Source organism: Artibeus jamaicensis, unplaced genomic scaffold (assembly GCF_021234435.1).
Source record: "Artibeus jamaicensis isolate MK-2021 breed Jamaican fruit bat unplaced genomic scaffold, CSHL_Jam_final contig_384, whole genome shotgun sequence".
Taxonomy (NCBI): domain Eukaryota; kingdom Metazoa; phylum Chordata; class Mammalia; order Chiroptera; family Phyllostomidae; genus Artibeus; species Artibeus jamaicensis.
In genome coordinates this window covers 11,816,654-11,837,367 of record NW_026521810.1, presented here as the reverse complement: position 1 = coordinate 11,837,367, position 20,714 = coordinate 11,816,654, and the positions used below count along the sequence as shown (strand labels likewise).

Genomic DNA, 20,714 nt, shown 5'->3' with positions numbered 1-20,714 from the left:
CTCTCTTCTTGCTGGTTGAGAAGCGTGTGCTCATTTCACTGTGGGATTCGAGGCTGTCATGTGCAGTGAGCGAGATGAGGGGAAGGAAGGAGGGTTTAATGACCGAAGCCTGAGATGCTCTAGGTTCGAAAGGAAAGTGAAGAATATTGCTCTTCCTGTGTCTTCGAACCTCCCAGTCTTCTGTCTTTGTCGAGACCGTCCCCTGGACTTGAGCCTGGCGTGTCCTGCTGGTCGGAGGTCAGTGCAGAGAGGCTGCAGGCAGGCCCATGAGGGGGTTGGGGGCACCAGGAGCAAACCTGGTTAAGGCAACTTGAGGCCCAAGGGGAATCTTTTAGGAGTCTGGCCTGCGTGCAGCCACAGTTGACTTTTTGTTGTGTAAGAAAATTGTCTTTAAGCACCTCACACGTGGTCAGAGACTAGATGGTCTCATAAAAAAGAATGAACACGCCCCGGCTGGTGTGGCTCAGTTGGTTGGAGCATCGTCCAACCAACCTGGGTTGCGGTTGGTTCCCTGGTTCAGGGTGCAGACGGGAGGCAACTGATCAATGTTTCTCTCTTCTCCCTTCCTGTCTCTCTAAAAGCAGTGAAAAAAAGTCCTTGGATGAGGATTAAATAAAAAGGATGGAAACATTTACTTACCATCTTTTTTGAACTATAAGACCCACCTAGGTTTTAGAGGAGGAAAATAGGAAAAACATTTGGAGCAAAAAATGTGGTAAAATATTTAGTAACATAAATAACATAGTATTTCGAGGAAACCTTTTTCACGAAGATGGCACCCAAAGCAAAGAAGGAAGTCCCTGCACCTCCCAAAGCCGAAGCCAAGGCAAAGGCTTTGAAGGCAAAGAAAGCAGTGCTAAAAGGCGTCCACAGCCACAAAAAGAAGATCCGCACATCACCCACCTTCAGGAGGCCTAAGACACTGCGGCTCTGAGGGCAGCCTAAATATCCTCGGAAGAGCGCCCCCAGGAGAAACAAGCTTGACCACTATGCCATCATCAAGTTCCCCCTGACTACTGAGTCAGCCGTGAAGAAGATAGAAGACCACAATACATGTGTGTTCATTGTGGAGGTCAAGGCCAACAAGCACCAGATCAAACAGGCTGTGAAGAAGCTCTATGACATTGATGTGGCCAAGGTCAACACCCTGATCAGGCCTGATGGGGAGAAGAAGGCATATGTTCCACTGGCTCCAGACTATGATGCTTTGGATGTTGCCAACAAAATTGGGATCATCTAAACTGAGTCCAGCTGGCTAATTCTAAATATAAAAATTTCATACTAAAAAAAATAGTATTTCACTAATGTAAATGTAAACAGGACTCAACAGCAGCATTAACAACCGTTATTACTCACTTTAAGCTTTAAGTACAGAAACTCCTCTAATCATCAGGGAACCCCAGGCACTCCTCGTCACTACTGCCCACATTTATGAAGCTCAGCTCAGAATCACTAGTGTCACCGTCTTCACTCTGTTCATAGAGGATGCCATCTTCAGAGACATCTAAGGCATTGCTGATGCCACACTTTTTGAAGAACCTCACAACGGTTTCATCCTTAACTGACTGCATGAGGTTTTCACCCACTCACAAACCTGGGTAATCGTGGGCCTTTTCATTCATCCAATTGGTGTCAGATCATGATTTCCAGCAGCCATCCATTTGTTCCACTCTTCTCTCATGAAAACCTTAAATGGCTTGTTGATGGAAACACCCAAAGGTTGCAACTGGCTGGTAAGCCCCCCAGGAATTACAGCTAGATGGGTTTTCTCTTCTTTAAATCTGTTTTTTTTGTGGCTTCAGTGATATGTGCCTTAAACTGGTCAAGCACTAATATAGCAGGTTTCTTTAGAAACCCTCCAGGACGTTTGGACCACACTTTTTCTATCCATATCTTCGTGCCATTTTTGTCCATCCATCCTTTGTCACGAACATGAACAATAACTCCTCTTGGGACTGCCTCTTTTGGCATGTTTATTTTCTTGAAAATCCTTATTGGTGGCAATTTGGTGCCATCTGCACAGCAGGACAACACGACTGTGTAATGGGTTTTCTCATGCCCTGAGGTTTTTATGGTTATGGTTTTGGCACCTTTCACCTCAACAGTCTTGTTTGATGGAACAAACATCAGAGGTTAATGGGACTTCATCCATGTCCCAGCCTGGCTTATTTCCAATCCATTTTTCTTTCATGCATCCACTACAAATTTGTGAAAAGACACAATCTTGGATTCATATTCTAAAGGCATTTTTTGTGCAACCCTAATTTTGGTGCACACAGCAAGGCCACATCTCTGTAAATCTGTGGCACCACGATGGTGATGCCGTGAAGTCCTCAATGTCTGCAGCAAGACGTTTGCTTCATGTATGATCATTTTTATAGATACTGAAAAGCCGTTGTTCCTGTGACGTGTGATCCACTCTTTCATACCCACTTCTAACTGTGCCCATTTTGCAGCATGCACACAAAAACATTGCTTCGTTTTGTCTGTTTTTTTGCAGTTCATCCCCCCGTTTCCTCCATTCCAGTATCATTTTTTTCAGCTGGAGGTGGCCCAAAGTGTCTCTCTGCTGCTCTGTTCCCATGTTCTTTGATGTACTTCACTACCTCCAGTTTAAAAGGGATTTTATATGAAGTCCTTTTCTGCTTTGACATCTTTCCACAATTACGGTAGATTCAGCAGGAGACTATGGTACACTATTGTATCTTTGTACAACAAAATACAACAATGTCAGAACTAGCAGCACACTGTCCTTCATAGTCATGGGGGAGCTGTAGCTGAGACTATCAGTGGATGATGCACTGTCATGGGGAGATCTGCTGCTGACACTGTCGTGGGGGATCTGCTGCTGATACTGTCATGGGGGGATCTGCTGCTGACACTGTCGTGGGGGATCTGCTGCTGACACTGTCGTGGGGGATCTGCTGCTGACACTGTCATGGGGGGATCTGCTGCTGACACTGTCATGGGGGGATCTGCTGCTGACACTGTTGTGGGGGATCTGCTGCTGACACTGTTATGGGGGATCTGCTGCTGACACTATCATGGGGGGATCTGCTGCTGACACTGTCATGAGGGGACCTGCTGCTGACACTGTCGTGGGGGGATCTGCTGCTGACACTGTCATGGGGGGACCTGCTGCTGACACTGTCGTGGGGGGATCTGCTGATGACACTGTTGTGGGGGATCTGCTGCTGACACTGTTATGGGGGGATCTGCTGCTGACACTGTCATGGGGGGATCTGCTGCTGACACTGTTGTGGGGGGATCTGCTGCTGACACTGTTATGGGGGGATCTGCTGCTGACACTGTTATGGGGGGATCTGCTGCTGACACTGTTGTGGGGGGATCTGCTGCTGACACTGTTATGGGGGGATCTGCTGCTGACACTGTCGTGGGGGGATCTGCTGCTGACACTGTTATGGGGGATCTGCTGCTGACACTGCCGTGGGGGGATCTGCTGCTGACACTGTCGTGGGGGGATCTGCTGCTGACACTGTCATGGGGGGATCTGCTGCTGACACTGTCGTGGGGGGATCTGCTGCTGACACTGTTGTGGGGGATCTGCTGCTGACACTGTTGTGGGGGGATCTGCTGCTGACACTGTTGTGGGGGGATCTGCTGCTGTTAGGCCACAGGTTGTGCAACACTCTTGTATGGGGACAGCAGTTTTGCACGTCCTGTGTGGCTCTGCAGCTGTTGCCAAAGTACAGCTCCCATGATCCCAACCTGTCCAAGCATGATGGGAGTTGTAGTTTTGCAACAGCTGCAGGGCCACTTTGTCAGGTGACCCTGCAGTGGAATTTGCCTGTTAATGTTAATGGGGGACACACCAGTCACGTGATGGAGGCATGTACAGGCACCGCGGGCTTTCTTCTCCTAACGTGCCTGCGCCCCCTGTACCCACCTTCCCAGCACTACAGTATGCCGCAGCGGGGACTCTGCTCCTGCCTCCCTTGCTTCGCACCGGGACACCCGCTCCTCCCAGCCCAGGGCCCGCAGCATCGCCCCAGTCCTGCCTCTGCCAGCTTCCTGAGGGATGACCCGGCTTGTGCCTCCTGTGACCCCGCTCTACCACTGCCCCCCACTCCCCACACCACAGTGAACCAGGTAAGCTACATTTGGACTGTAAGGTGCACCCCCCTTTTCCTCCCAAATTTGGCGGAGGAGTGTGTCTTATAGTTCAAAAAATACAGTATGTAGGATGATGGGATTAATTTCCATTTAAAAACTGCTCTGTGTTGCATTTTTATTATAAAAAATGTTAATTCAGAAGGTCAAAACCATAAAGAAACCTTGACACTGGTCTGTCCTGTTTTCAGGCAGAGAAATAGAACTTTGTCAGTGAAAGCCCTGCCATAGGAGAAGTCCTCTCCACAGCAGGTGCAGCCACAGTGGCAAAGGTGAGAGGGACTGGACACCTGCCCTTCGTGAACTGACACTTGGTTTTCAATGACAAGGAGTAAGACCAGAATCCTGCAGGTATGAGTCTATTTATGGGAACAGATGTTTGTAAAAGGGTACTGCTTACAACCCGTCTCCCAACCTTCTCTTTCATCATTACATTCAATCCTGTATTTGCGTTTTCTTTTTTTAAGTTTTATTGCATTGTGTTAATCAATTATTATTTGTTCAGTTTTATAAAAACAGTATTATAATCATTTGTGATTTACACTCTTCACTTAAATATTATCACGAATGGATCCATAGGGCTGTTTGCCACTACATTTATATTTATCTTTTAAAATATTTTTACTTTAGAGTAATAATGCTCACGGGAAGCCAGGAAAGTAGTGCACAGAGTCACGAGAACTCTTCACTCATTTCTCTTCAGTGGCGACACTACACAGCAGTGCGCAGTATAAAACCAGGACGTCAACTCGTACAGCGTGTTACCTAGACTGCTGATCTTAATCCGATTCCACAGCTTTTACACTCACTCCGTTGTTGTGTGTCTGTGTGTGTGGCTCTGTGCAGTGTGGTCCCACATATAGGTTCATGCAGCCGCTACCACAAGCAGGATGTAGAACCGTTTCACCGTCGCCGAAATGCACGGTGCAGCCTGTTTGCTGTTGCCTGCAGCCTCCACCACCCCTGCTTTTTTGGCATCCACCAATCTGTTCTCTGTCTTCATAATTTTGCCGTTTTGAGGATGCCATACAGTGGGAGTTTGCTTGCTTTTGACTGCTGTGTGGTATTCCTTTGTGTGGACTTTTCCACACTGGGACGTGTGAGACTTCTTCATTTCAGCCACTACGTGGGTTTAAAACGGCACTGCCCTGGGGGGCTTGCTTCGTGTGTTCCAGCTCAGCAGAGGTGGGGAACAAGCCAGCTCGAAGTGCGTGACTGCTGTGGCCCCTGGCAGAGGGTCATTCGCGTGGCCCTGCTTATGCCCTCCCTTCCTTGTGGACACCCCTGTGCCTCAGAATTAGTGCCTGCGTCCAAGCCTCCAGTCTGATGTCCCACAGGGGACACTTGTAACTAGAACATGAAGAGAGAGTGATCAGACAAGAAGCTAGGTGGGTCACTGGTGTGTCCAAGGTGGAGATTATTTCTGTTCTGGAGTGTAGTTGTTTAAAAATATATGGAAATTAAAAACAAAAAAATCTGTGATTGCCAACTGTGGTGAGGGTGCCCACCATGAGGTCCTTCGGGGGAGACTGGCTTCCCTGTGACTTGAGCTGAGCTTTTCTTCCCTTCTGGATGCATCGGCTACGGCTCCAGAGAGAAGAAATTCAGGTGATATGCAACAAATAGTCCTCCTCTCAGAAATACTCATGGACCCTGGGCTACACGCAGGATCCATCTTGCCTCTCCACCTGCTTCTCTTCAGTCAGATCTGGCGGAGTGTGACCTGAGAAGTCTCCACAGTGTCCCTGAACTGTGGGTGCAGCCCCCTTCTCCAAATCTCCAGGGTCTGGCATTGAGCGTGGTGCTTTGAGTCCTGTAGGGAACGTTTGGCTGAATGCGGGGGACGAAGCCTGTGGTCCAAGCAGACTTAAATCTGCTTGCACATTATTTAAATCCTGGTTCAAACAACAAACTGTAAAGAAAAATTACATCTCAGTTGGGGAAATTTATACATTGATTATTTGGCAATATTGAAGAATTACTGTGTTTTTATTTTAATTTTTATTTTAAAAAAGATTTTGTTTATTTTTAGAGAAGGGAAGGGAGAGAGGGAGAGAAACATCAGTGTGTGGTTGCCTCTCCCACGCTCCCTACTGGGGACCTGGCCCACAACCCAGGCATATGCCCTGACTGCGAATCAAACTGGCGACCCTTTGGTTTGCAGGCTGGCACTCAGTCCAGTGAACCACACCAGCCAGGGCAGAATTATTATGTTTTTAGGTGTTATAATGGTTTTAGGGTTTATGAAGGACCAAAGCCTTGGCTGCTGACCCTCACCAAATCCTTGTAGCAACTTCACCGAATGCTGTTAAATGTCAGGCAGCCTGCGTTTGAACCTTAGCCCTGCCCATTTCCTCCAGTGCAGCCTTTCCTGGTCACTTCCCTCTCCTGAACCTCAGAGTCCTCATCTGTCAAGTGGGGGTGATGATGTTTTCCAGGTTGTCATGAGAACCAGTGACCTCATGGGTATGGAGCTCAGTGCCTGGAAGGTGTGGGTGCTCATTCATGGGGTGGTCACTATTTATTTGCTTTGTTGTCAGACGGGGCATGGAGGCTCCTGTGTCATTTGTCCGAGGTCCCACAGCAGTGGGGGTCTGAATGGGGGTCTGACCCAGCGGCCTCGTCCTGGTGGAGTGCCTGCCTGTGTGCCTGCCTGTGCGCAGCAGCACCTCCTCTGTCCCCGTCCTGCTGCTTGGTCCCCTGTCTTCCATCCGAGGCACCGAGCTGGACCCTGCGCAGACAGGCAGAATGAACATTCAAAACAGTCACTGGATGGAATGAACGAATGACACTCTGTTCTGTTGGAGTGGCCTCTTGAGAGAAAGGACCTTGAGTCATGGCTGCAGAGAAGACCTGGTGCCTGGCAGGCAAGGAAGGGAGGCCACATAAGCCTTGCGACTGCTCCATGAGCTTTACAGATGCTCCTTGAATGGGGTTTGAGCAGCAGCAGGGCCAGCTGTCATTCAGTCATTGACTGTTGGTGACAATGGCCTTTGTATTGTCTTTGGTTCCAGTGTGGAGTAATTTGTTGGCTATTTGGTGGTGCAGTCAGGAATCTTGGAAGCCCAGGACATGTAGCTAAGTGGCTTCAGTCACTCCAGGTAGGGCATGTACCTCAAATGATGTCTTCTTTTATGGAGAGCCGTAAAAATTCACAGTAGCTGGGGGGAGCGTGTGTGTGCAAAAAAAAATATGAATTGGAGAACTAGTGTCTGTTTGGAATGAGAATTTTACACTCTTTTTTGGATTGTGTTAACCCTGTCATATCGTTAGCATCACATTAGCTGCCACCTCTCTCTTACCGACATTCTTAATGGTCGGTCAGGTCTGTAGTTAGAGGAGCCACCTGCCCAGCAAATCCCCTTCTAATGTCTGGTAAACCTTAGGAGCAGAAATACACCAGGACGTTGGCAGTGACTGAGAGGGGCCGTGGGAGCAGCGTGAGAGGGATCCGGACCGAAGCCACTTCTGACCTGTCCGCACAGGGGAGGGTTCTCTGCGTCGTTGCGCGGTTCCAGGCAGTAGGACAGTGGCCTGGAACCAGGCTGTCCCTCTGACTGAGTCCAGCCTCGTGCTCTCTGCGTGTGCCCCCTGGCACGAGGCCCTGTGATTCACAGCGCATCTGATACCAGTCAGCACTTACACAGCACCTACTACGTGGTGGCGGGCCCCAGTCTGAGCACCTTGCACGCAGTGCAGTAATGCCCGAGACGACTGTGAGGACAGTGCCGAGGCTGTTTCGGGGTCCTTCCTCACGCTAGTGGGTGAATGACTGGCAGAGTGTCATCCTGGGCACTCTCCATCAGTTGCACCGTGTGGCAAGAGGGCACTCTCTGTGCTGGTTCTTCCTCACCGGGAGTGGGGTCCCCTGTGCCGCCATGGTGCCATTTTCTTACCCGCAACCTGCGGGAAAACTCATACGACAGCCGAAGCAAACATTTCACAAATCAATCTCACTTTTCCTATCTTTACTACATGTGATGAACTCCAAGAGTTTTCCTTCCTTTCTTGTTAATTAAAAAATGTTTCTTGAGCCCTGACCAGTGTGGCTCAGTACATTGGGCATTGTCCCGCAAAGTAAGAGGTCGCTGGTTCGATTCCCACTCAGGGCACATGCCTGCGTTCAGTGCGTGGTCTGGGTGCCTGCAAGAGGCAACCAACTGATATCTCCCTCTCTTTCTCCCTTCCTTCCTACCTCTCTAAAAATAAAGAAAAAAAAACCCACACAGTGTTTCTGGAGACCCTCTCAGTGGATCTGTGTCCAGTGCGGGTCACACCTGCCGCATGAAACCCTGCTCTGCATGTCCCTCCCCCAACCTTGAGCTCCTACTCCCTCCTGGTGAGTAAAGAAAGCAAATGTTTGCTTGTTTCACTCTCCTTTGTAGTTTCCCGTTTGACATTGGGTATCCATAGAACTGCAGAGGAATGAGTACACTCTGCAGTTCTGGAAATGCGTTCGTGTGCATGTAAATGTGGGAGCATGTGCACGCGTGTAGGCGTGGCCTGTGCACGTGTGTGTGGTTAGTGTTCTGGTCTTCGCATTTGCCGAGTTTGCCCTTTGGAGTCTGGGCCTTCACTAGCGGGTCTTCCTGACCCACACGCACTGGGTGTCAGTGTGTGCGATGGCGCGTTCTGTCAGGGTTGTGTTGGGGGTGCCCTGCCCTTCCTCTTGCCCTGCTGCTGAGGGTGTCCAAGGTCATGATAGTAACAAGAGTAAGGACCGCCGTTTAGTGACCACTCTCCATGTGCTAGACTCCGTGTTAGCCCCCTGTGCAGTGTTGCACATTCCCCTGCGACAGCCCCACAAAGTGTCGGCGAGCTGCTTCTGTTTGCTGGGCACGTGTGTGCTGGGCACCAGGCTTAGCCCGCTCCATGTCATGTTGTTAACTATTCTGTAATCTTGTAGGGAGGTATTACTGCCCCTGTGTTACAGATGGAGAAACCGAGGCTCACAGAGGCGGGGAAACTGACTAAGGCTGTGCAGTTCCTGAGCGAGTCTCAGGTTCTAGTGTGAGCACCCGTAACAGTTTAGCTTTCCCGCGGTGGTGGGTGCCGGCCGAGCATGTGTTGGGTTTGGAGTGGCCAGCTTTTCCTCTCTCTCAACCGTGGTATTGAGGTCACCTTGCTGCCATTAAAGGGGAAAACAGCCTCACCTAGAGTTTTTATTTGTCTCACCCTACAGTTGTTTTTTCCACAAAGATCACCCCCCCCCCCCCCGTGCTGGTCCCATTTTCCCTGGCATGCTGCGGGAGCTCCTTCTGTCAGCGGGGAGCTGTGGGGGCGACAGCACAACGAGGAGGGGACTCTGGAGCACCCGTGTCTCCTGAGGATGACGTAGAGGGGGTGGATCCCTGCTGCGTTGGTTTCCGTTCCCCTTCACTTTCCTTTAAACCGTCAGAGCGAATCGAGGGAGCCTCTGCTCCCTCAAGGACTGTTTCCATCTCTCGCAGCTGTCGGTTATTCCTTCCTGCGTTGGTTGTTTTATTTTTGGAGGAGGGGTGTGGGGTGGTGGTATGGATAGTTAAGAGGCAAGAGGGAGTTTTAGTTTTATACTCTATGCTAAATATAAAAAATAAACGAGGCTAAATCTCTCAGGAGAAAGGCATCTTAATTTTTGGAGCCTATAGCAGTGACCAATCTGCTGGCCCTCAGCAGAGACTCGTAACAGGAACCCACACACATGGTGCACATTATGTAGATTCAGCTACAACGCCAGCGTCTTGGCTGATGCAAACTTTCCAAAGCAAGTGTTTCTGCCAGAAGTGACAAACCCCCTTTCCCAGAGCGTATCGGATGTTCATGGGGGCTGGTGGCCTCCTGCCTTCTTTCCCACCCACCAGACCTTTCCTGCCAGGCCAGTGGTTTTCTGCTCCTCCCTTCTCTGCCCTTGAGGTGCAAGCTTCCCCTTACCACATAGGCTGTTGTTGGTTTTTGTTTGTTTGTTTGTTTGTTTGTAGTGCGTAAGCCTCAAATAGTTCCTTTCTTTGAGAAGTCCTGGCTGGCCCACGGAGACCACGGCAGCCTCTGGATTCAGCCATGTCCATTTATATCTCTGAAAAGCCCTTGCACATGTGAAAACATCCCCTTTGCAAACATATGTCAAAGCAGGTTTTCTTAGGCTTCGAGACTGTGTGTCTTGGCCAGAAGGAAAGTGGAATCTATGTACTTTAAAATCTGAAACCTGAGATAATCTGGTTCCATGATCAATAGCTTGTTGGTTTAGTTCAGTCACATCTTCAATATTGTTGGCTCCAATTAAATGGTACATTTTCCCTGGACACCCCTACCTGTCCGGGATACCTATTCAGAGCTGGCAGTTACGGTCGGCCTGCCCTAGATGAGATGTTTCAGAGTAACCCGGGTGATGAACCAAAGTAGGGTCATCCAACAATTAAGGGGGGCATTTTCATGGTGATTCTGTACTGCTGGCTTCCAGAGACTAAGGGAAAAAAAGTTCTGAGCAGACTTAAAACAAAAACTCTGCATTTTCTTCCTGCTTCTTCCTGATTAGTGTTATTTTCAGTGTTTTGAGCTGGAATCCTCGATCTGTTATAGCGACAACCTGAATGACACATCCTAAGTTTCTTTTTTTAAAAAAGATAATCATTTACAAATGGTTCCAAGGGCTTGTATGTGTGAATCTTTTTGAGGAACCTTGTATTATCTTATTTATCAACTAGGTAAATGGAGAGGCAAGTTCTGAAACAGCCGTCCAAAGCCTTAACTGAGTGTTTTTTTTTAAACCCCAAATTGTATGGGCTGAGAGCCTAAGCAGTGGTGGACACAGGTCGATTGCTGGGTGGCTTTGCTGGCACCGAGCATTCTCTTTTGGCCTTTGGTTAGTTGGTTGCTGTTTGAATGACAGACCCTGCCTGTGGAGACGGGGATGTTTGTGGCCGCGTGACAGTGGCAGGCCTGAGGAACAAGCAGTTCGTCTCGAAGGAGCGATGCCTGGGAGACAGAGGTAGACACACAGACACGGACTCGTTCAACGTGGGCCGCGGGCATGGGCTGTCCATCTGGTCCGTGGGCCTCACAGGTGGGCCGCTTGGGGAGGAGGGTGTGTGGAGAGCAAACACATATTTCAGGGCTTTTAGTAGCTTGGGTGTGGGATTGTTTAAAAGTCAACACCTCAGTGTGAAGGAGTCCAGAGAGAAAGATGTTGATGTTACAAGAGCTGTGAGGCACTGAAGCCAGGTGGTCTCAGTGATAGCACACGCGCCGGCCCAACATCATAGCGCAGAGGCCGGGAAGGAGGGACGGACAGACCCCTCTATCCAGTGAAAAGTGGCAACTCACTTTCCTGATTGGAAGGTTCTTTGAAAAAGTGCTTTAATTTCTAGTCATTTTCACAGGGGAGGTGGAGGTGAGCTGTGTGAACTGAGGGGATGGTACAGTGGCCCTGACCTCACGAGGCTGAGCCAGACGACTTTGGTCGTCTCCTCCTTTGCTGTGAAGTCACCTGGGTGTGTGTACCTCATGATGCCGGTCTGCGTCACAGTCGTCCTTGCACCGGGCTGAGGTGTCGAAATGAGCTTTGAGAAAGGACGCTGTCGTTTTGCTGTTTCTGTAGGCGTATGTGATCCACGCACCACGTGAAGACACTGAGAAGATGTACCCTGGAAATGCCACGTGTGGAAGCTCCGCCGTGGCCTTCGCCCAGCTCATTGTACACGGAAGGTCTCAAGGTTGGTCACCACTGAAAACGAGGACAATTCTCTTCACTCTCACTGCTCTCCAGTGAGCACTTCACCCTGAAAACCCACTCATGGGGCTGTGTTTATGTATAAAGGATTCAGCACTGCCTTTACCTCCTAAATATACATGATGATAATATTTATCAGACATTTTGGTGTTATACATTCTTATCTGCAGTGCACATAGAACTGAGTGGATTTTGGGACTGACATAATTGCGTTCTATCCCAGGAAGTTGTAAGGCTTTACTCCTGTCTTTAGAAGCAGAATTTAGTCACCCTCTCCTCACCTTCCTTAGGGCCCCACTGCTCCATCACCCCTGTTTGTGATGAAGATGGAAGCCTGTGCCCCGGAGTGACTGTGGTTGATATGACGACAAGGAAGGTGAGTCCCCAGGAGACTCTGTCCTGGGCTCGTCTGCATCTCCCGCCTGCTCCCACCCCACCCAAGGAGAGTCCAGCCCAGTTCTCCAGGCCCCAGGAAGACTCTGACTTTGAGGCCTGATGAGAGTCTTTTCTGTACAGTTGTTAGAGAATGTTGGAGAGTGTCACTTAGAAGCATGCCTGGGTCTCGTTTCCTCCCAGCCTCCCAGGTTCCGTAGTAATGAGGCAGCTCTGAGCTGGGTTGTGTCATCCCCTCTGTCCTGGGACTTGTGGGCTCTCAGAGGGCAGGTTGAGGCACTCCTTTACCTGCCCCTAAGCCACCAGCCTGGTATCGGCGTACACGAGACCCTTGATAAGTCCTAAGCTTGACTTGGTGGACTAGTCTGGGAGGCAATAGGTCTGAGGTGGAGGTGTTAGCAGGGTTGGTTCCTTCTGAGGCTGTGAGGAAGTGTCCGTTCCAGGACCCCATCTTTTGGCTTTGACAGGTGTCGGTCTGCCCTCATTGGTCTGTGTCCGAATTTCCCCTTTTTATAGGGGCCCAAGTCACTTGGATTAGGGTCTACCCTACTGACCTCATTTTAAGTTGATTGCCTTGGTGAAGATCTCATCTCCAAATAATGTCCCATTCACAGATACTGGGGGTTAGAACTCCAACATATGATTTTGGGGGACATACAGTTCAACCCATAGCACTCAGTGGAGGTGGGCCACGCCGTGGGCTTCATTGGTCATCCCTAGCCAAGACCAAGCCAAGCCAAAACACAGGTGGGGGGAGAAAAAAAGGAAAGAAAAGAAATGGCAGGGGAAGAGAGTGGGGAAGGAGACAGTCCTTTGGTGGAAGGATGGTCTTACCCTGGTGCCTTCAAGATTTTTGACTGTTGGTCACTGACCATTGCGTGGCTGCGGGCATGGGCTGCAAGCATGTCTGGGAGTGCTTACACGCGTCTCCCAGGGGGACTGAGGCCCTTGTGGCCCCGCCTCTGGAAGGTGCCTCCAGTGTCAGTGGTACTGAGAGTGGAGGGGAGGGCCCAGCTCCTGTGAAGGGGGGCCGAGCGTTGAAACACCACCATCCTAGAAACCCGGCTTGGTGGTCTTGGGAGCTCCTCGATTCAGGTGTGTTCTTGTCAAGGGGCCATATTCTAAATAGAGATATTTTTCCCCAGACTAGGTTTCCCCAAGGGTGAGATGAACCAGAAGTGGACCCCAGCTCTGACGACATCATGAGAAAAGGGGTTGGCAGACTTCAGAAACCCCCCAGGGGACCAGGTTACCCACCCACCCACCCACTGCTGTCCTTGCCCTTGTGGCCGTCTTTCTTGTCTATTAGGTATTTGCTTGACGGATTTACCCCATGTGTTAGGACAGAGCATCTGTGGGGAAGGAAACTGGAGTTCTATATCCTGGGGGAGTGACGGCTGTTCTCCTTTCCGTGTTCAGTCTGACATTCTTTTTGTTGTCTAGAGCTCTCCCTTTCCTAGTCACAGCAACTGCTCAGGTAGCAGGTGTGTCCCCCAGAGACCCCACCTATGCCCCAGGAAGGCACAGCTATTCAAGATAACAGTCAGAGAGCATCCCTACCTCCAGCCCAGCTGAAGTGCGTTAACACTTCTGGAAAAGGGCTTTGCATCCGAGTGGAGGCAGGCCTGGGAGTGGCAGGGACAATAGCTCTGACGCTAGGCTGGACTTGTCCCCTGCATCTCCACGTCTGTTCTGCTCTCTCTAGGTCCACATGGTGTGCTTAATGGGATTTTAACATTTGACGAAGTTCGGATACCAAGGGACCACCTGCTGGATAAGTGAGTAGCTGCCCTCTAACTCAGATTCACTGCGTGTATGATCTCCTTGCTCCCCACCCGAGGCTGGCTCTCCATCTCGTGGGCTGCAATGTCAAGGCTTTGGTCTCACAACCACTTCCACAAGTTTGTTAACAACTAACTGGAGAATGTTGATAAACAAATAGAAAAATATTAAAATCACCCAAGATACTATTACCCAGACATAGTGTGTGTTCTACTTTAATGTATAACTTTTTAGAATTTTCTCCAGGATAATATATCTAAAGAGAGAAATGTCTCCAATTTTTACTGAATGAAATCCGCTTATAAATTCTATTCTTTGTAATTTATAATCTCTGTTTAACATTATATGTCCAGTGTTTCTGTACAACAGTAAATACACACACGTATCATCATTTTTAACATTGCCATCAGACTGTTAAATAAATTACCTGTAATTTATGTACTTAATCCCTTATTGTTGGGTATTTAGGTTGTTTCCTTTAATTTTTTTTCTGTCATAAATGAATAGGTGTCATTGTCCCTCTTGCGGGTGGCAGACAGTAGGACTGTACTTTTCAGTGTCAGAGACCTAAAACTAGCACAGATAATGTCACAGGTGCTCTGTGTCACTTCCCAGCTTCCTCGGTGCAGTCTAGGAGTTTAAACATGGAGGCGACCATGGTCAGTGGTCCGTGGACTTCTCCAGGTGCAATCTGGGGTTCACAGTGCTCTTCACAGAGGCTTAGAAACGCCGGTGACTTTGCTTTGCTCAGGAGTATTTCATGTATCCAGCTAAAATCCTGAATCACAGTCATATTTAAATTTGTAAAAAGCTTCCCCCAATCAGGCTTGCTCCCCGCTTTCCTGTAGATTTTCCTTTTATACTTCACTCCTTTTTGTTCCTTGCAGGTTATTGTTAGCAGATAAAGTTGTGGTTGCCAAAAGTTTAAGAAAAATGTGTGGGAAGCAAACTTAAAATGGACCAAATTCTCTTTGTTAACTCCCTTCCTCCTACCCTTGAATTGGTTGGATATAACAAAAGCTTCTTTGCACTTCCCTTCCCTGAAGGGAAGCCTTCAGGCCCCCCAGGAGCTGCCAGTGTCCGTGAGCCTCAATGCCTGTGTAACTCCTGGTCGCTTATGGCACCACTCCACTGTGGGGAGGAGGGCAGCAGGGCCGCAGGTGGTGGGCTCCCCATATTTCACCGATCCTACCAGATCTCAGTGGCTGGTCAGCCCTTTGCTGGAAGCTGAACCTGATGGTTTAGCATTCATCCATGCACTAGAGGTTAGAAAATAGATTAAGCCAGAAAGAAAAATGATAGGAAGCTACATAGTTTGTAGAAGACATGAGTGCACATAGAATATTCTTCGATAAGTAAGATTTGATTTTAAAGCCATTCTATTGACATTTAAGGCACACCTCCCCCTGTCCCCACCAAACACACACATGTAGTACAGAACAGCAGGAGCAACACAGATGTTTGAGGGAGGAGTCCCACTGTGGGGGTGCTGGTTTATCACTTGATCGAAGATGGGCTAGTAACTAGACATACAGTCAGTGAAATCCTTATCAAAATCCTGCTGCCTTTTTCTGCAGAAATGGAGAAACTGGTCCTAAAGTTTGTATGGACTGTGAAAGTCTTAGAATAGCCAAAATAATCTTGACAAAGAACAAAGGTGCAGACTCACACTTCTGATTTGAAAACTTACTACAAAGCTACAGTAATCACGACAGGGTGGCAAGGGCATACAGATGTATATGCACACAGCAGCATAGGACAGAAAGTTTAGGAATAAATTCTTACATTTATAGTCAATTGATACTCAACAAGTCTTCCAAGACAATTTGATGAGGAAAGAAGTTTTTTTTTTTTTTTTTAACAAATGATGCTGGGACAACTGAATATTCACATGCAAAAGTACAAAGTTGAAACTTTTCCTCCTGCTATATATAAATATGAACTCTATGGATCATAGATCTAGGTGTAAGAGCTAAAACTCTAAAACTATTAGAAGAAAACATAGATGTAAATCTTTGTAAGCTTAGTTTAAGCAATGACTTATTATTAGATATGATACCAAAAGCACAAGCGATCAAAGAAAAGAAATAGGTGAATTTGACTTCATCAAAATGAGCAAACTTTTGTGCTTCAAAGGACACAATGAAGAAAGTGAGAAGGCGGTCCACAGAAAGGGAGGAATTATTTGCAAATCACATATAGCATAAGGCTCTAGTATCCAGACTGTACGTGAAACTAGTACAAGTTCCACAATAGAAAAAGTCAGATGACCCGATTAAAACATGGGCAAAAATCTGATAGACATTTCTCCAAAGAAGATACACAAATGGCCAATAGGGACACGAGAAGACGCCGACTATCACTGTTGTGAGGGAAATGCCATTCAAAAGCCCAGCAAAGTGCTACTTCACACCCACTTGCCTCTCTGCAGCAGAGCACACAGCTGATAACCAGTGTAGACAAGTGAAGACATCGGAATCCTCATACATTCCTGGGGAGGCCTCGCTGATTTGGGAAAGGCCAGAAGTTCTGTAAAACTTTGAAGTTTTCATATGGCCCAGCAATTTTATCCCTGGGTGTGCCTCAGAACATTGTCCATAAAAGAATTGACAACATATTGTCCACATAAAAACTTGTACACAAATGTTCATAGCATAATTATTCATAATAGCCAGAAAGTAGAAATAATGCAAATATTCACAAATTGATGAATAGATAGACAAAATATGGTAGATCCATACAATGGAATACCACCTGGCCATAAAAAAGAATGAAGTGTCTACATACATGCTACGACACACATGAAACTTGAAAACAGTGTGCAAGATGAAAGAAGCCAGGCACAAAAGCCACATATTGTATGAATTCATTTATGTGAAATTTGCAGAAGGGACAAACCCCTAGAGATAGGAAGTGGATGAATGGTTGTCGAGGCCTGGACAGCCAGTGGGGAGCGGGTGTGGGGTTTCTCTTTCGGGGTGATGAAATGTTTTGGAATTTGAAAGTGGCAGGTGGTTGTACAGCTTTGTGAATATACCAAAAACCACTGAATTGTATGCTTTAAAGGGGGGAGTTGTGTGGTATGTGGATATCTCAACAATGAAGAAGTAGATTGATGGGTGGTCTTCACACTCAGGCTTTGGTGTTAGTTTAATCATGGCGGCGCTCATGCCTGTCTTTGTGAGGGGCCGCTGCTAGTCCATGGTGGGTGGTGGCAGAAAACCTGCTTTTTGCTCGGTGAACCTCTCCTGCCAAGGCACTTCCCCTGCCCCCACCCTGCCGTCTCCTGAGGGAGGTTGTAGGATGTGGAGCCTTGTGAGACTTTCCTGTGTGGGCAGGTGGGAGCTACCTGACCTCTTTGCTGCTGCTGCCATGTTCTTCTCTTTTGTTAACTCCACTCTCTCCTCCTACCGCAGGTTTGGTTTCGTGGCTCCAGATGGGCAGTGCCATTCCCCTACTGGGAACAAGAATGCAAGATTCCGTGTGATGCTGGCAGCACTGACCCCTTCGAGACTGGCTGTGACTTTCCAAGCTGTAGGCACCGTGCAGGTAGTTGATGCTGATTTCATTTACCTCACTGTTCACTCTCTGCATGTTCCAGCGTGGGTTGTAACTCCAGGAGCTGAGCTTCCTGAGGCACCGTTGGTGTAACACGTCTGGTTGTGAGGTGGAGACCAGAGCTGCCAGTTGGCCGCACACAGAGAACATTTGTGCACACTTTACCATGGGATCTGTTAATTCCTCCCCAGCCCGGCTGTGTGTGGCTGATTGCCGTGGGTGTCACATAGGTGACCCGGGGAGAATGGGTCCTTTAGAACAAGCACGTCTGCTGGAAATGTAGCCGAGAGCCGCCCCGAGTGGGTGAGGCTGGTGGGTCTCGGCCAAGTTCACTGGGGAGTGCTGCTGCTCACAGGGCCTTTGGGGGATGTGGCATCAGCACCAGTGGCTGGATTCCTGAGGCCAGGCCTCCAGAGGCCCTCTCTGCCTCTCCCTCCCCCCAGTCTCCCATACACTGGTTTGGAAAGAGGGGCCAGGAGAGAAAGTCCTGGAAGGACCCCTCCTCACCCTTAGGACTGAGGGCTGTGTTCTCTGGGCCTTCTCTGTCTCTGTGCATGAGGGGTAAGCCTGCTTTCAGTGCTACTGAGTTTAGTGAAGCTGGAGGAATATTAAGATACCCATGAACTTAACTTACATTTTTGGCTCAGTCCAGCATTTTCATCCACAGGGAATAAATTTCATTCACCTGATTCTAGGCCCGACATCAGCACACAGTTGTCTGAATAGTAGGAATGTTCTTTAATCACTTCTCCCAGGTCTGCGCCGTTTACAGGAAGCCTGCCTGACAACAGCTTATCTGTGGGTGCCCTTCCTGCCGGGGGGCAGAGCTGCGATGCTGAAAACACACTCAGGGCAGAGCTGGTGACCTTGCACCTGCCAGGGGCACTGCCTCCTGTGCCTGGGTTTCTGTGGCTCTTGAAGGGGGTGGGCGGATGTGCAGTTTGAGGTCCTTCATGAAGCGTGGTCCCCTCCGCTGAACCATCTGAGGGGTAAAGGAGGCCCCAGGAGAAGCTTGTCATACAAGCATGGGGTGAGGCCAGGGCACCCACAGAGCATCAAATGCTGAGGAAACCAGCTTTTCCGAGTCTGTAATAGAAGCCATTTCAGCATTTTCAGGACTCCAGAAAGAACCAAAAGCAGAGAAGCCTGATGAGCCTATAATTGCCCTGTAGAGAAGATGGGACAGAAATGTGGTCCAGGGTCATGTGAGCACACAACAACTGTACCTGCACAGTAGCCCTGCTAGTGACAGGAGCCTCCCAGTTCACGTGAGGACAGTGCCGGGAGAGTGTGGAAACATGCACGCGGGTCAGCTGCTGCAGCGGTGGAGAGGGGGTGGTGTGTGTGGACGTCACGTGCCTGCAGCCGTCAGCTTACTCAGGCTGGTGGCGGGGTCCAGTGAGGCAGATCTAGGGAGGTGGGTGGCCTTGCAGCAGAGAGCTGATGTTAAATATTGCCAGATCCGGGGGCCGTGGGGTAGGTTCAGGGAGAAGATGCAGAATTGGTGATTTTTAAAAGGCACCCACTCGCCAGTCTACTGGGCATTATTGAGGGGCGAGCCCCTGCCGACCTCAGAGGCTCCTGCAGGGCCACGTTGGAATCACTTCCTTGGGTGTCAGACACGGGAACCTTGTCCCGGCAATGCGGAGGTCTCCTGACCATGGCCTCTGAAGCCAGAGACGTGGGCTCCAGTCTGCCTGGACGTGACCAGCACTGAGTTCATGGGCAAGTCAGTAGGCCTCTCTGTCTCAGTTTCTTCTTCTGTAAAACGAGCCTCTGCCAATAGAGAGGCATGACTGAGGGGCTGAGTGCTGCACTGGTGCAAAGCAAATGCTCAGTAGCTCAGTGCTCTTAGTGACGTGTCGGCTGCTGCGGCTGCTGGGAACACAGGAGTTGGCTGTAGGAAAGGACTAAATAGGCTTTTTCATGAAACAAATGCCTGAAATCCTGGTGCCAGGCAGTCTAACTCATCTGCCGAGTTGCATGGTTTCCCTCGGACTCAGGTATCTGAAGCAAAACATGGTGGCCCCAGTTGGCAACTGCCCTGCCCAGGGGGTGGATTGGCCCGGTGATGGGAGACCCCTGGCAGAGCCTGGCGGGCCTGGACCCTGTGCGGTCATCCCTGATGGACAGTGACCCTGGCCACTGTGACCTCATCACCAGCGTCTGGGAGGATGATCTCACCAGCCCTCTTGGCAGCGCCTCCTCTCCTGTGGCTCAAACCCATGACAGATGTTCTCTGGGCTGAAACCTGAGCCGGCCCTGCTTGCTCTGCTCTCAACGATGAGTGAAAAAATGGATCCCTCTCTCGGACGTGCATTCCTTGTGTATTAGAAAACTGTCACCGCGGCTCCCCATAGTGACATTCATTCAAGGCTGAACATACAGGGTCCTTTTAAACTTTGCCCAGATGTCTTACTTTACATGGTTATCTCTCATTTCCATAGCATTTCTCAGGACTTTCAGATTTTCTCCTGAAGGTTTGCTGTAATAGCTGTCCTCTAATTTGTGTCCAAAATGCCATGCCAAATTAAATGATTAGCAGGAGCAAAAGGAACAAGAAACTAAGACGTTTGGCAGGAGTGGGAGGTGGGTGCAAGTGGAGAGGCTGGGCGGCCCTTTCCAAAGGAGGGAGGGGGCTGGGGAGAGTCGCCGTGAGTTGGGAGCCTGGAGTGGAGGGAGTGCGCAACGTAAGGAAGTCAGCCCAGGGTTTTCTCTCAAGGGTCTCGCTAATGTCTTAAAGTAGGTGTTCCTCAGGAACCGGGTTTCTGATTCAGCAGGTCTTAGGCAGGCCGGTGTCACTGGTGCACTGTGTTTGGAGAACCCCTGCATAGAACAGATGGATACAGTTCACTTTCCTGGCACCACCCCAGCTACTTCTCCCCGTCTGTCTGTGGCCCCCTAGAGCCTCTTCTCCCTGGAGAGGGCCAAGGGCCAAGTTCTCTTTCAGTCTCCAGCACCTTGAATTACCTGTTGACCCCTTCTTACAGGCTGCTGTGCTGCCTGCAGAGCCCACTTCCAACTTTCCATGGCTGGTTTTCATGTCTGTTTCAGAATTCAGACAAGGGTCCCTTTTCAGAAAGGTTACAGCCTCCATGTGGTCCCCCAGTCACGTTGCCAAGGCACTGAACTCCCCTCCCTCCCA

The 20,714-nt window shown here is 49.3% G+C and overlaps 1 pseudogene; it reads left to right on the top strand.

The window, feature by feature from the left end:
• The first annotated feature begins 772 nt into the window (after nt 1–772).
• Nucleotides 773–1,285, top strand: LOC119062744 (60S ribosomal protein L23a-like; annotated as a pseudogene).
• Nucleotides 1,286–20,714: the final 19,429 nt, after the last annotated feature.